Genomic DNA, 15,366 nt, shown 5'->3' on the forward strand with positions numbered 1-15,366 from the left:
TCTTGGTAGTTTTCAATTGCTTATGAAACAACGTATTAGTACAGAGCTTCAAATATGCCACAATCAAGCAAATGATTGATAGATGCTTTATAAATCTTATGAAGCTTAGTTTCATCTTTGCCTTCTACTTTGTGCCTCAGTTCTTAAGGATGATGAAAGAATGCTGAGTTTCCTTTACGGGTCTCATTTCACATAGACAGCACTTGAGTGATAGTCTTTTGCCCCCAAAGAAAGAAAATTTAGTTTTAAGTATAATTATTTCAGAATGGTTCTCTGAATAACATGGATATTAATTGTTGCTGCTCTCCGAAAGGATGAAGGATTGACCCAAACTTATGTATCCCACTTTATTTCCAAATACTCTCCACTTTGGTTCTTGTAGCCTGCTGTGGTTATCCCAAACCCCTTTGCCTGAAGTAACCACATGCTGGTTGTAAAAACAACTAAAGCCACTGAGATCACGATGAACAAGACTGCCATTATTTGATGATGCTCAAATCTGACCTTTCTTAGTACTTAAATAAAATAATTTCTAAGGATGCCAAAAATATATGCTGAAATGACCAAAGCCAGCAACTGGATTCATCTTAAACAGCCTTCAGCTCCAGAAGCACATCTGCAAACCATAAACAACAGTGCTAGTACAGTATGTTTTAATATATTTTTTGGAAGAATGCAACAATCCCATTGCTGACTAGAAATAGTGACATTTCATAATTTCCCTGAATTTGGGATTGGTTGAGCTCCTCCAAGGTACAGTGTCTTCTCAAACTTGCTTCTATTAATTATCATCATCACTGTTTTCCTTATTATGGTTGTTTCTAGTGGTTTGAATAGAAAGATGTTACACTTATTTCTAGGTGAGGAGCCTTATGCAGACCTGCATATAAGCAAAGGAAGTAGCATCTAGGCCACACACGTTTCCCAGCTCTTGCCACTAAATAGGATCATTGTTCTCCATCCAGGCTGCACATCATAAACACCTGTGGGGCTTAGAGACTATTACAGATTTCCAGGCTCTGCCCTGGATATTCTCATTCAGTAGTTGCAAGGTGGGATCCAAGCTCTACAGTTTAAAAATGTATCACAGGTGGTTCTGCTGCACAGTAATCATGAGGTCTTAAGTGCAGTAAAGTAATACCAAGAATCTTAATTTCTTGTCTGTTATAAACTTTGTAAAAGGCAGTACCTACAAGTTAAACTTTAGAATAAGGTAGACATGGCACAAGTCTAGACTCTACCACTTACTGTGTGAACTTGGGCAAATTACTTACCTTCTCTGAACTTTATGATTTTCATCTGAAAAAAGGGGGATAATAGTTTCCTAATGAAATGTTGTGAAAATTAAATAAAATACTGTATGTGCAGTGCTTCTCACCATGCCTGGCACTTAGTAAAGACATAATACGATATAGATGTGATCTGATTTCTCTTTAGATACACTTGTACCTGAGTGATAAAAATATACCATTAAAATATGAAACGCTATTTTATCTACCTATGACAGGAGGACTGGAGGACCTGGGAGGAAATAAAATTTGTGAAATCTGTCAGTTCACATCAAAGCATTCAGAAATCATAGATTAGTCCCTTTTCTGATGGAGGAAAATGGAAAAAACAGAATCAGTCCTCTTCACTATGAGGAGAGATGCCCAAGAATAATTGTTCTCTGAAAAACAAGATGTAATAATGGCTACTGGTTACTGGCCAACTTCAACTAGAGAGACAGCTGATTTCTTCCTACTCCCGACTCCCGCCCTGGGGGCAACAAGGCAGGTCTCTTCCCTATTCTCTTTCTTCTATGATTGTTATTCCTTCTTCCTTGCCTGGGTTTACTCCTTTTCCTACTCCCAAGATCACTTAAAACCCACATCCTCTTGTCTCTTTCGACCTGCCCAGCCTCAGTGTAGCTTGTTTCCACCTCTTGAACTTCCATTGTCTCAGTTAATTCCTACACTCTATTTTATTATTTTGTGGATATTAGTTATATATTTCCAGTGGACTTCAAATTTTCTGAGGGACAAGATATTCTTAGCCTGCACGTACATCTTTTTCCTCAGCCCAGCACACTAAGCCCTAGGCGTAAAGGATTGCATCATACAAACAAATCGAGTGCCAAAGAGGGTCATCTATATGTGAAGTAGAGAGCCAGTGAGGCTATCGTTAACCTTAGTCACCTATGGTTCGATTTTACCAGCTGTTCTTTGTTTTCCAACAGAGAGATGCAAAACACACAGATTATTTTTAACTATTTCATTGACTTTCCTCATAGATCAATTCAGCTTTTTTTCTTCTTGAAATAATGATTCTCAAAATTGTTTACATGTTAGAATCATCTGGGGAGCTTTAGAAAATCCTCATGTTCAGACTATACTCCAGACCAATTAAATCAGAATTTCTAGGAGTGAGGCCAAGCCATTGGTTTTTTGTTTGTTTGTTTTTTAAGCTCCCCAGGAGGATCCAATGTACCGCCAAGATTGAGAACCACTGTTTTAGGTCAAACTATGTAAAAGCTGATTACTAGAACCCCAGATTGAAAACAGGTAATAAATAAACAAACAAGCAGGAATAGGATTTCCTAATGGACCCCCACCAGTCATGGGGACTCCCTCCTGATTTTGACTGTTATTTTCCTAAGCTGCTTTAAGGCACACTGCTCAGTGGACCTGAAACTACAGTTTGAGAACAATCATGTCCAAGAAGTGAAACTCCTTGCTCCTGTAGGTTTCGTGTTAATAGCTCTTGGATTGCCCAAACCACTGATTGGTACCCATTATTTAAATCTCAAATTGAATGTCATTTCTCAACAGAGGGCTTCTCTGACCACTCCCATACTCATCAGTATTGAAGCACTAGTTATACTGTCTCAAACATCCTGTTTTCCTTTATAACACCCATGATATATAGAGATCTGACTGATTATTTGCTTCATATACTGCCTCCCCTCCTCCTACCACAGGATTTTAAGCTTAGTGATGGCAGAGGCCATATCTGCTTTATTCTGCTATAAAGCTGGCACCACCACATTGCGTGTGGTAGGAGCTTGGTATATACTTGCTGAAGGGATGAAAATCAGAGCACTAGTTCTTTTTTTTTTTTTTTAACATCTTTATTGGAGTATAATTGCTTTACAATGGTGTGTTAATTTCTGCTTTATAACAAAGTGAATCAGCTATACATATACATATATCCTCATATCCCCTCCCTCTTGCGTCTCCCTCTCACCCTCCCTATCCCACCCCTCTAGGTTGGGGTGGGAGAATGGCAGAATCCTGGGCCTCTCTGTGGAACATTCTATCAACAGTGAGATTATGCAGAGTGGTGGGCACCCTCAGACATCCAATTTTGACCAGTGATTCTCAAAAATGACCTGCTCAGGAAAACCACTTGGATGTTTTGTTCAAAGTACAAATACCTATGCTTCATCTTCAATAGTATGAGGTCAGAACGAGCAATAAGTTTTCCAGCTGATTCTGATGCCCTGGGCCACAGTTCACTGTTTAGAAACTACTACCTTAAGTGTTGCCCTGAAATGACTTTCAAAATCTCTGTCAGACTCACTCTACAAAATATTTGACCAGTACTCAGCAAACTGTCAAGGTCATCAAATATAAGGAACATCTGACAAACTGCCACAGCCGCGAGAGACCAAAGAGGCATGACCCCAAAATGTAGTGTGGAGAGCTGGATGGGATCCTGGAACAGGAAAAGGACAGTGGGTAAAAACTGAAAAGATGGGAATCAGGTATGAACTTACAATAATATATCCATATTGATTCACTAACTGTAATAAACATACCATAGTAATGTAAAGTGTCTGTAACAGGGGAGACTGGGTGTGGGTATATGAGAACTCTCTGTACCATCGTCACATTTTTTCTGTAAATCTAAAGTTTTTAAAAAATAAATTTTATTTAAAAAAAAATCTCTGTCAAATTTGGAGCCTGTAGCTTCCATAGCTCGGTTGTTCTTTTTGTTCTGTGATGGAATTGGGAAGGTGAGGTTGAAAGTTTTCTCTGGAGGAGAGACACACTGCTTTACACAACAGCTCTGGAGAGAGAATGCCTCCAGTACTATCCACCCTGTTTAGTAATGTGGCTGGTTGAACTATGTTTTCTTAGAAATCAGTGTAGTAAAGCCTGATGATAATATTAGAAATGTATTGATGTAGTACTTTTCCCAAATACTTGGGAAACTTAACGATGATGGCTATGATCAGTGCCCATGCTGACCACTCTGTGTCGCTCAGTATTGGCCATATTTTTACAGCTATTGATATTTTCAGAGACAATCAACATGGGAATATTGTACTAAGTAAAGCATTCATGACATTTGCTTTCGTGCTAAGAAAAGATATACAGAATATAAAACTTCAGTTATTCAGAGTTCCCTCATCTAGCAAACTCAACTAACCAGAGAGATAGAGCAAAGAAGGAAAAAATAAGCAAAAAGAGAACTCCATATACTAAATACGGGTATTATAAAAACCATTGATCAAAAGTAAATATTTTTTTCCATAGGAGAGTCCATTTACTCAGAATCTATTTACTGTAACTTTAAACATAATCTAACTGTTTTGGGGAATCATGATTTATATACAATAAACACAAAAACATCAAAATCAGAGTTGCATAATCCTTCTTGGTCTAAAAAGTCCTTTATTTTAGTATCTATATTCTTCTATTCAATAGTTGATTGATAACATTTACATATGTTATATAATTTAACATTTATCATAAACATTGAGAAATCCAGGGAAGATATTGTTCCCATTTTACAGGTGAGGAATGTGTGTCAGAGAGGTTGAAGAACTTGATGAAGTCATTGTGATTCTTAATCTAATAATCTTTCTGTTGCACTAGGTTGCCTTGTAAAAATATAGAACAATCCTTAATAATCATAATCTGGAATCATCAAGCAAATGGTAAAGTTTAGCATACTGTGTTTAAAAATATAGAAAAATCTATAGTATTTTACTACATTTATTTTACTAAAGAGACTATAGTATTTTACTATAGTCTGTTAATGGTGATTACATTAAAATAACAATGTTTGAGTACCTGAAGGAGTAAGTTTTTGTTATATGAAAAAGTCACTTATGTGAAATCTTCATTTAGTAGGAAGTCAGATGAAAAAGGAATATACACAGAGAGATGCACATACACACACATGTATTTTTTTAAACTGGACTTTTCATCCCCTAGGAATTACCACCATTTCTTTTATTCACATATTTCTTATGTGGTGTGGGCTATTTATTATTAAGTAATTTACAAGCCATTCTTCCATGCTCAAAATGGCCCAGGAAAGGAAGGAAAAGAGATGGCAGTGGTCGATTAAAACTAGAGAAGGCTTTTTATCAGACAGATAGTATACACCCAAACTGGAGATCTAAGACACTGAGGCTAACTTCTCCTCCACAAAAAGTGGTTTAAGGATCTTGGCTTGTGCTAAAGTCCTGCTTGGCAATATATATGGTGGTACTATTACAATAGATTATATAATTTATGCCTTTTCAAATTCTAACCTTGTACTTTATCTGCTTAATTCTCTAATCCTAGGATCGGATATTTGGCTGATAGGAATCAGTAGAAAAAGTAATTCTAGATGTGGCACATATATACAATGGATATTACTCAGCCATAAAAAGGAACAAAATTGAGTTATTTGTAATGAGGTGGATGGACCTAGCGTCTGTCATACAGAGTGAAGTAAGTCAGAAAGAGAAAAACAAATACTGTATCCTAACGCATATATATGAATCTAAAAAAATGGTACTGGGACTTCCCTGGTGGCTCAGTGGTTAAGAATCTGTCTGCCAATGCAGGGGACACAGGCTTGAGTCCTGGTCTGGAAAGATCCCACAGGCCGTGGAGCAACTAAGCCCGTGCGCCACAATTACTGAGCCTGCACTCTACAGCCCGTGAGCCACAACTACTGAGCCCACGTGCCACAACTACTGAAGCCTGCGTGCCTAGAGCCTGTACTCTGCAACAAGAGAAGCCATCACAATGAGAAGCCCATGCACCGCAACAAAGAGTAGCTCCCACTCGCTGCAACTAGAGAAAGCCCAACACAGCCAAAAATAAATAAATAAATAAATTCATTAAAAAAAAACGGTACTGATGAACCTAGTGGCAGGGCAGGAATAAAGACACAGACATAGAGAATGGACTTGAGGACAGGGGGAGGAGGAAGGGTAAGCTGGGACGAAGTGAGAGAGTAACATTGACATATATATACTACCAAATGTAAAATAGATAGCTAGTAGGAAGCAGCTGCATAGCACAGGGAGATCAGCTCAGTGCTTTACGACCACCTAGAGGGGTGGGATAAGGAGGGTGGGAGGGAGACGCAAGAGGGAGGGGATATGGGGATATATGTATGCATATAGCTGATTCACTTTGTTGTACAGCAGAAACTAACACAACATTGTAAAGCAATTATACTGCAATAAAGATGAAAAAAAAAAAAAAAGAAAAAGTAATTCTATGTACTCCTTGTCCTCCACCCACAATCCCAAAAATGTGTGGAGAGACTGAAGAAGATTTTCTTTTTCAGATATTTATAGGTGTATTATAACCCCTGCAAGGATGGAAAGAGCAATTATTTTGCAACTACCATTCATTACCTTATACACTGATGAGATATATATATATATATATATATATTTTTTTTTTTTTTTTTTTTTTTTTTTTTTGCATAGCTGTGTTGGCTGTTGGTCTTTGACCTTCTAGCATTTGTTATTTCTTTCCCCTAAGATATTCTAATGTAGAAAAGCATTTATGAACATTATACCTCTGCAACCATGTTGATATTAAAAAAGTAATCTCTCCAGATATTAATCTACTGTTTGATTCTTTATTTTGTTGCTCTTAAACGACTGCAGAGTTATTTTTCCTTCTCTCTTCCAAAATTAGGAAAACTGATTTTGAGTCACTACATTCTTTTATCCATTAATTTGTTAATTTATGTCCACAAATTCTTTGACACAATTTCTTGCAAATGTGGGGAGTCTAAACTCTCCCTTTAAATGGGGCCAGATGTAGGAACTTCCTTTTCACAAACAGAATGTGACAGAAGTCATGACTTGTGACTTCTGAGGCTATATCATAAAAAATTTTTTACATTTCCGTTAGATCCCTCTTAGATTGCCCACTCTGGGGGAGGCTAATTGACATATTGTAAGAGTATCCACATAGCCTTGAAAGAGGCCGCCATGAGAAGGAACAGAGACCTCCTGCCAATGGCCACTGCAAACTTGCCAGCCTCCTGAAAGATCCACCATGGAAGTCCATCCTTCAGCCTCAGACAAGACTTCACATAGTCGCGGCTCTGGCTGATGTCTTGACAGTAACCTCATGAGAGACCTCCAGCCAGACCACTCAGCTAAGCCACTCTCAAACTCCTGACCCATAGAAGGTCTATGAAGATGTGAGATATAATACATGATTATTGTTATTTTTAAGGCACTAAGTTTTGGGGCAATTTGTTAAGTAGCAATAATACCTTTACTTTACCAAAACAAGATAACTGTTGTCTTTATTCATATGACAAATATTTACTGAGCATCTAATATGTGTCAAGCAGTCTGTTAGGTGCCAGGGATACTAAAGTGAATTGAAGAGACATAATTCCTCCCTTTAAAGAATGTATAAACTTGTGATACATATAAATATCAAATAAGTGATTATATAATTATTTAACTACAATAAGTGTGAGAGGAAATAGCAGGGTTATGAGGGCTTATGATCCTCAACCTGAAGGTGAAGAAAGTTTTCCCTGAGGAACTGACATTTAAGCTCAGTGAATGCTTAGGAGTTAGGAGTTAACCAGGTAAAGAGTAAAGTGGAGGATGAAAAAGAGCTTTCCAGGCAGAGGGACAGTATAGGTGAAGGCCCTTGTGCAGTGGTCCACTAAGAAGTTTCTGTGCTAGAAACTACCGGGATACGTTTTTTCATTTATTCAATTTCTTCAAGGAAATATCCAAGTGCCTACTGTGCATCAGGCACTGTTGTAAGCACTGAGGATACTGTGGTGAACATATCAGACAGACATCCCTGCACTTACAGAGCTTGCATTCTAGTGGGTGAGAAAGACAACAGACAAAAATAAATGAATAAAATACGTAACATGGACTTCCGGTTTCTGGTCCAGCAAGTAAAGAGCTTGGACGTTGTCTCTCTCCTCCACACAAAAGCAACAACAAAAAGCTAAACAAACTGAAAACCAACAACTCTTCTTAGATCCGTCAGAGAACTGAGGTCATAGGACAAACCACTGCTGTGAAAATTGGAGTAACAAACAGGTAGATACAGAGACTCAGAAGCCCAGGAGCAGAAAACTCCTTGGGAACCAGTGTCAGAGTTGGAAAACCTAGTTGACAAATTGCTGGAGGTTCGGCGTGGACAAGTGTGAGAGATAACAACTCCAGGGGGGCTCAGTCTTAGGGAAGCACCCCACACTTTTGTGAGTTTCACCTCCAGGAGCCCTATCAGGTTCTCACAGTAAAGATCAGAGAAAAATCCCCTTGTGTTTCTGGCAGGGGAAGGGAAAGCAGCCATTGTGAAATATGCCCAGGGCATTCTGTTCTTTTTAACAAGGCCTGCCCTTAAGAGAAACTATTTTACCAGAGCCTGACCTGCCAGGTTTTACTAACTGACCTAAGGGAAGGGAAATACTCAGCTTCAGCATCCTTTAGCCTTCCTGTCTGTCCTAAGGGGCGAAAAAAATCAGAAGCACCTGTGAAGGTCACAGCCCAGGGACACAAGCTCACTGAAAGACTGAGACCTAATCACAGGATTATAGAACACTTCCTCTCCCCCCACACCTGACCACCACATCCACAGGGCTCCTTTATAATAACAACTGAAAGAACTGTGCATCTCAGATGACAGTTAAGACACTTCTAGGGGAACCCAAAGACAAGGGAGACAAAAATAAGAACGCTAGAGGAATATTTAATCTCTGACACCCATAGCTACAGCGAACAATAAACACAGCCTAACCCCTAGCCAGATAAACAAAACAGATAACATGGCAGATGGTGATAAGTGCTGAGAAGAAAAATAAAGCAGGTAAAAGGGATAGGGTGTGTTGGTGGAGAGGGCGGGTTGTAGTTTTAAATAGGACGGTCAGGAAATGCCTCACTGAACAGGTGACATCTGTGCAAAGATCTGAAGGAGGCAAGGGAGTGAGTCATGGAGATAGCTGGGGAAGAGCAGAGGGAATTATAGTGAAAGGTCTTTAGGAGGGAGTGTGCCTGCTATGTTGGACAAACCACAGGAAAACCAGTGTAACTGGAGGGAAATCATAGGAAATGATGTCAGAGAGGGAAGGTTTGGGGTGAAGTAGATTGTGCAAGACCTTGTAGGCCATTGTAAAGACTTGGGTCTCTCTGGCTCCTAAGAGAATAGACCACAGGGGAGCAAGTGTTTTTGAAATAATTCAGGAGAGAGATAATGATGCCTTGGGTCAGGGAGGAAGTGGTAGAAAAGGTGAGAAGTCATTAGGTCCTGGATACATTTTGAAGACCGAGATGATAGATGTTGCTGATGGATCAAGGTGTAAGACAAAAGAAGAGTCAAGGTTGACTCCTTGGTCTAAACAAAAAGAGGAGGACTGAAATGTGGAGCAAGTCTTCTATGGGGGAGATCAAGCGTTAAGTTAGAGATGCCCAGTAGACATCCAAGTGGAGATCTTGAGTAGGCAGTTGGGCATCCAGGTCTGGAGGCAGGGGAGAGGTCTGGACTAGAGATATAAATTTAGGAGTAGTCAGTATATAGGTAGAATTTTAAGCCATGACGACAAACGCAATCACTAAGGAGTGAATGCACATGAAAGAGAGAAGAGGGCCAAGGGCTGAATCCTGGGGTACCCCACATTAAGAGGTTGATGAAATAAGGAGAAATGAGCAAGGATCAGGAAGTAGGAGGAAAACCAAGAGAGTGTAATGTCCTGGAAGACAAGTTAATAAAGTATTTCCAGAAGGAGGGAGCGAACAATGGTGTTAAACATTACATTACTGAGGAGTCAAATAAAGGAGTCAAATAAAGTCAAATTACTGAGGAATTGCCTGTTGGATTAACAATGTGGGCACCAGTTGTGGAGAGCAGTTTGGGTGCTCAGAAGAGGTAAAAGCTTGATTAAAGTGGGTTCTAGAGAGAATGGTAGAATAGGGTTTAGAGATAGGAGTATAGATAAATCTTCAGAGGAACTGCTGTAAAGAAGAATGGAAATATGAGCTTCTAGCTGGAAGGCAACATAGATGAGAGAAATAACATCATGTTTGTATGCTGATGGAATGATCCAGTCAAGAGGGGAAAAAAGATAATGCAGGAGAAGGAAAGAGGAGGGACTTCTGGAGCAATGTTCTTGGATATTTAAAAGGCTTGGGATCTAGTGAACAAGCGGAGAGTTCAGCCTTAGATAGGAACGTGGAGAGTTCATCCCTGGTAACAGGAGAGAAGGCAGCGTTTAGGGTCCAGATGCTGGTGGGTGGGTGGAGGTGTGGGTGGGAACTTGTGCAAGTTCTCTTCTGATTGTTTCTATTTTCTCAGTGAAATAGCAATCAAGGTCAAGGGCTGAGAAAGAAGATGGCAGAGGAGGTGCTGGAAGTTTGAGAAGAAAATACAGCATCATCTTCCTAGGATTAGGACTAGGGAAATGCACTATGATTGCTGGGCAGCATGAAGGGCACACTTGAAATTAATAGTTGTGGATGTCATGAAATTAAAGGGAGACTGGTCAGCGTGGATGGATGTTTCTTCTAGCTCCATTCAGTTACTCTGATCAAGAGTAACATTTCTGCAAGTGGTTTTGGGATAATAATAAGTGTCTAAACAGGGAGATTAGCTCGGTGTTTTGTGATCACCTAGAGGGGTGGGATAGGGAGGGTGGGAGGGAGGGAGATGCAAGAGGGAAGAGATATGGGAACATATGTATATGTATAACTGATTCACTTTGTTATAAAGCAGAAACTAACACACCATTGTAAAGCAATTATACTCCAATAAAGATGTTAAAAATAATAATAAATAAATAAATAAAATAAAAAGTGGCCAAAAAATAATAATAATAATAAGTGTCTAAATATCTCACAGGAGTTTAGTGTCATTGTTATGAAAAGTAATGACTACTGTATATTCTAGGGGAAAATCTGGTTATTTGAATTTTCTGGCAGTTTGGAATCTGAATACATTATATCAAGAGTTTTTAAAAAGATATGAAAATGAAAAGCGATGTCGCTAAATAAGAATATCCTCATAGAAATCTCTGTCTTGATTGTACCTGTGATAGCATTGCAGAATTTTTTTTTTTCACTCCTCTCAATTGCCTTTTTCTTGGATAGTGAAGTGACAAAGATAACCTAATTAGATTCAGAATCTTTGGCAATGGCAATAGCAATGCCAATGTCAGTGAGCGTGTGATAATCCAGACTCACTCCATCTTTGATTGCTGCAAGACAGACTTATTTCTCTCTTGGTTACTTGTGTTTTCTAGTAGTTCAAACTTTTTTTTTTAACACAATAACGGTTTTTATTTTATTTATTTATTTATTTATTCATTTTGGCTGCATTGGGTCCTTGTTGCTGCACGCGGGCTTTTTCTCCAGTTGCGGCGAGCAGCGGCTACTCTTCATTGCGGCGCGTGGGCTTCTCATTGCAGTGGCTCCTCTTGTTGCGGAGCATGGGCTCTAGGCCTGCAGGCTTCAGTAGTTGTGGCACGTGGGCTCGGTAGTTGTGGCTCGCAGGCTCTAGAGCGCAGGCTCAGTAGTTGTGGTGCATGGGCTTAGTTGCTCTGTGGCATGTGGGATCTTCCTGGAGCAGGGATCAAACCTGTGTCCCCTGCATTGGCAGGTGGATTCTTAACCACTGCGCCACCAGGGAAGTCCTAGCTCAAACTTCTTATACTTGTGAATTTGCTTTACATTATTCACTTATTTTTTAAAATAACTGGTTATATAATCGATATATGTTCACTGAATATAATTTGGAAAATATGGAAAGGTAGAGAGAAGAAAATAAAAATTATCTATTGTCTTACCACTGTGAGGTGAGGTGAATTTTAATCTAATATTCAAATTCATACATGTTTATTTAGAAAATTGGTTTCAAACTGTATATTATTTTATACTTAATATAAAAGTTAATATTTTAACTTAGTTTATCGTGAGCGTCTCCCACTCTATCACATAGTCTTTAAAAACAAAATTTTTAATGATTAAATAGTAGTGTATTGCATAAATGTGCTATAAATTTTTTAAACAGTTTCTCCATTACTGCACATTTAATATGTTTATGAATTTTAGAAAACACTGTAGTGAGCATCCTTGAACACAAATCTTTTTTGTAGTCCTGATTATTTTCCTAAGGTAGATCCCTAGAAAAGGAATTATGGGATCAAAAGGTACAAACATTTCTAAAGTTATATGTACATATTGCAGCTGCCCTCCTGGAAGATCATGCTTATTTGCAGTCCCCCTGGAAGTTAGCAATGTGGTCGATTTTGCTTCATCCTTGAGAATTCTGTCTTCATAGCACCTATCCACATACTTTGCCTGTGAGTGCTTCACTCCAGTTTGGTCTTAAATGAGCGATTCTGTTAAGCTCCTAAGCCGTATCCCTGACTACTCTCTTTCCCACCACTGAGCTATTCTCCATAGTGCTGCCAGACATAACTTTCCACACGACTGACCTTGTCACTTCCCTAATAAAAATCTCTGATCTTCCTCAGTCCCATGGGTTCCATGGCGGCACCCAAGGCCCCTCCCAGTCTGCCCCAGCCTCATTGAGCACCCACCTCTAAGTACTCTGACAAAGCCACATAGAATGTCTTTTTACTTACAAAACATACAGTGCTCATTCGTGCCTCCAAGACTTGACACATTTTCACTCTGCATGTTTCCTCCCTGAAACTCCAATTCTTCTTTCAAGACACCGGGCAAAAGTCCCCTTTGGTGATGCTGACTTCCCAGGGTGAGTTGTGCATGGCGCCCGCATGGGCTGTCGTCCTGCAGCACCGCCCATATCTCACTACAGCCCTCATCACTGTGCTTGGCTTCCCCTGCTTTGCTTAACTTGACTTCCCCATCGAGTACCTCAAGGGGCTTGTCTTATTTATTTTTATCCTGTTCTTAGCCTATTACATAGTTGATGATCAATAAATATCTATTGACTCAACGGCTAAAAGCACAGGATTGGCTTGAGTATTCTGTCATTATCTAGCTGGGAAGGGTCGGATTTCAGGGTAGAGTATGCCATCACTAACTAGTCCACGGTGGTCTCCGAAGTAGACTCTGATCGGCTAGCATCTAAGCATATGGTCTGTACCACGCAGTCTTTGATCACAAGCTTCTGTTTCTTCTTCCATCTCTTCCTATTATTGTCTTAATTGTATTCTGTAGTCTACTCCCCCCAGTTCTTTCAGTCTATCCATCCTGTTTTTATTTCACGCTTCTGACAAAGCTCAGAGCCATAAGCAGCTAATGGCTTCACTTCCCTGCTTTCTTCTTTGTTCCTGCACTGTTCCCACGGAACAGCCCAGCTATTAACATTCCCTGATCCTTTGTACAGGTGGCTGAGTGTTGGCTGGAGAAACACACAGAACTGTGTGGCCTAGAGCATCCTCCTTGTCAATTCTAGCCTATATTTATGTATTTCCTCTGCTTCTGATTTATTTTTTACTTTACTGTTCTCATGTATGCCCTGAAAGCAACTTTTATGCTTTGTTGAACAAGGCAGAATATAAATACACAATGCAGATCAGTGCATAAATGCATACACACATATTGCAGACTGCACGCTCTCCAAAGGTCACTGTGTGCTTCTTGCTGCTCACCTGCATACATATTGGTTTATCTTTTCATACAGCTCCTCAGGATTGCCGTTCTAAACCTTTCCCGTTCTTTCTTTTAGTGAATTGGTTCCAACATTTACTTAAAAAATAGATACCATCTAAGGAGTGTTTCCTTAACTTCTATCTCTCCCATCCCAGCCTCTCTTTCAGGGCAGCCCAGCTGGACATGTGCGGGGTTCTGCCCCTATCATGGTGTGTGTGGGCTGCCTCCAACTGTACTTTGCAGTCTCGAGGTCCCTGCTGCTCTGCTTACAAACCTGCTCCAGTGGAGCTCAGCCCACAAACTCAGCTAACTACCTACCTCTCTGTCCTTATAATGCAACTTAATTTCTGACTGTAAGCCCCATTCTGCCAATGTGGTTAAAAATATATTAACTTCTTTCCTTCTTAGGGCTTTTGCTTTCTCCTCAGTGGAGCTTCTGCAGTAGGAAGGCTTGAGAATGGGGGGAGAATGAAGAGGGCAGCCATTGTTCACTTGGTCACTGCTCTGCCAGGTCACCGTTGAGAAGTGTGTTTCCACTCTCCCTGGCACGTGGGCATCACCCCTGAGCTTGCCTGGGATCCCGTATTTCTAGACAGATCACACAGCCCTCTGTCTCACAGGTTTTACCTCCTTCTGAGGGGCTGCAGGGCCCCATATCTCTGCTCTGGGAATCCACAGCCGGCTTTCTCTCTATTTACTCCTCCTCCCCTGACTGTGGAAAACTCCAGTCTAGGGGAAATATGTCTCCCTTCATTTTCCTTCAAGAAACTTGTTCTTTAACCACAAATTCCCTAATTTCTCCTAAGAGCTTAAGAGTTTGGGAGAACAACAACAAAAAAAGCCAGGACTACAAGATGAAAAGACAACCCTCAGAAAACATAGGCAGAACACTCTATGACACAAATCACAGCAAGATCTTTTTTGACCCACCCCCTAGAGAAATGGAAATAAAAACAAAAATAAACAAATGGGACCTAATGAAACTTAAAAGCTTTTGCAAAGCAAAGGAAACCATAAACAAGACGAAAAGACAACCCTCAGAATGAGAGAAAATATTTGCAAATGAAGCAACTGACAAAGGATTAATCTTCAATATATACAAGCAGCTCATGCAGCTCAATATCAAAAAGCAAACAACCCAATCCAAAAATGGGCAGAAGACCTAAATAGACATTTCTCCACAGAAGATATAGAGATTGCCATCAAACACATGAAAAGATGCTCAACATCACTAATCATTAGAGAAATGCAAATCAAAACTACAATGAGGTATCACCTCACACAGGTCAGAATGGCCATTTTCAAAAAATCTACAAACAACAAATGCTGGAGAGGGTGTGGAGAAAAGGGAACTCTCTTGCATTGTTGGTGGGAATGTAAATTGATACAGCCACTATGGAGAACAGTATGGAGTTCCTTAAAACACTAAAAATAGAATTACCATATGACCCAGCAATCCCACTACTGGGCATATACACAGAGAAAACCATAATTCAAAAAGACACATGCACCCCAACGTTCATTGC

Source organism: Balaenoptera musculus, chromosome 2 (genome assembly GCF_009873245.2).
Source record: "Balaenoptera musculus isolate JJ_BM4_2016_0621 chromosome 2, mBalMus1.pri.v3, whole genome shotgun sequence".
NCBI classification, from domain to species: Eukaryota; Metazoa; Chordata; class Mammalia; order Artiodactyla; family Balaenopteridae; genus Balaenoptera; species Balaenoptera musculus.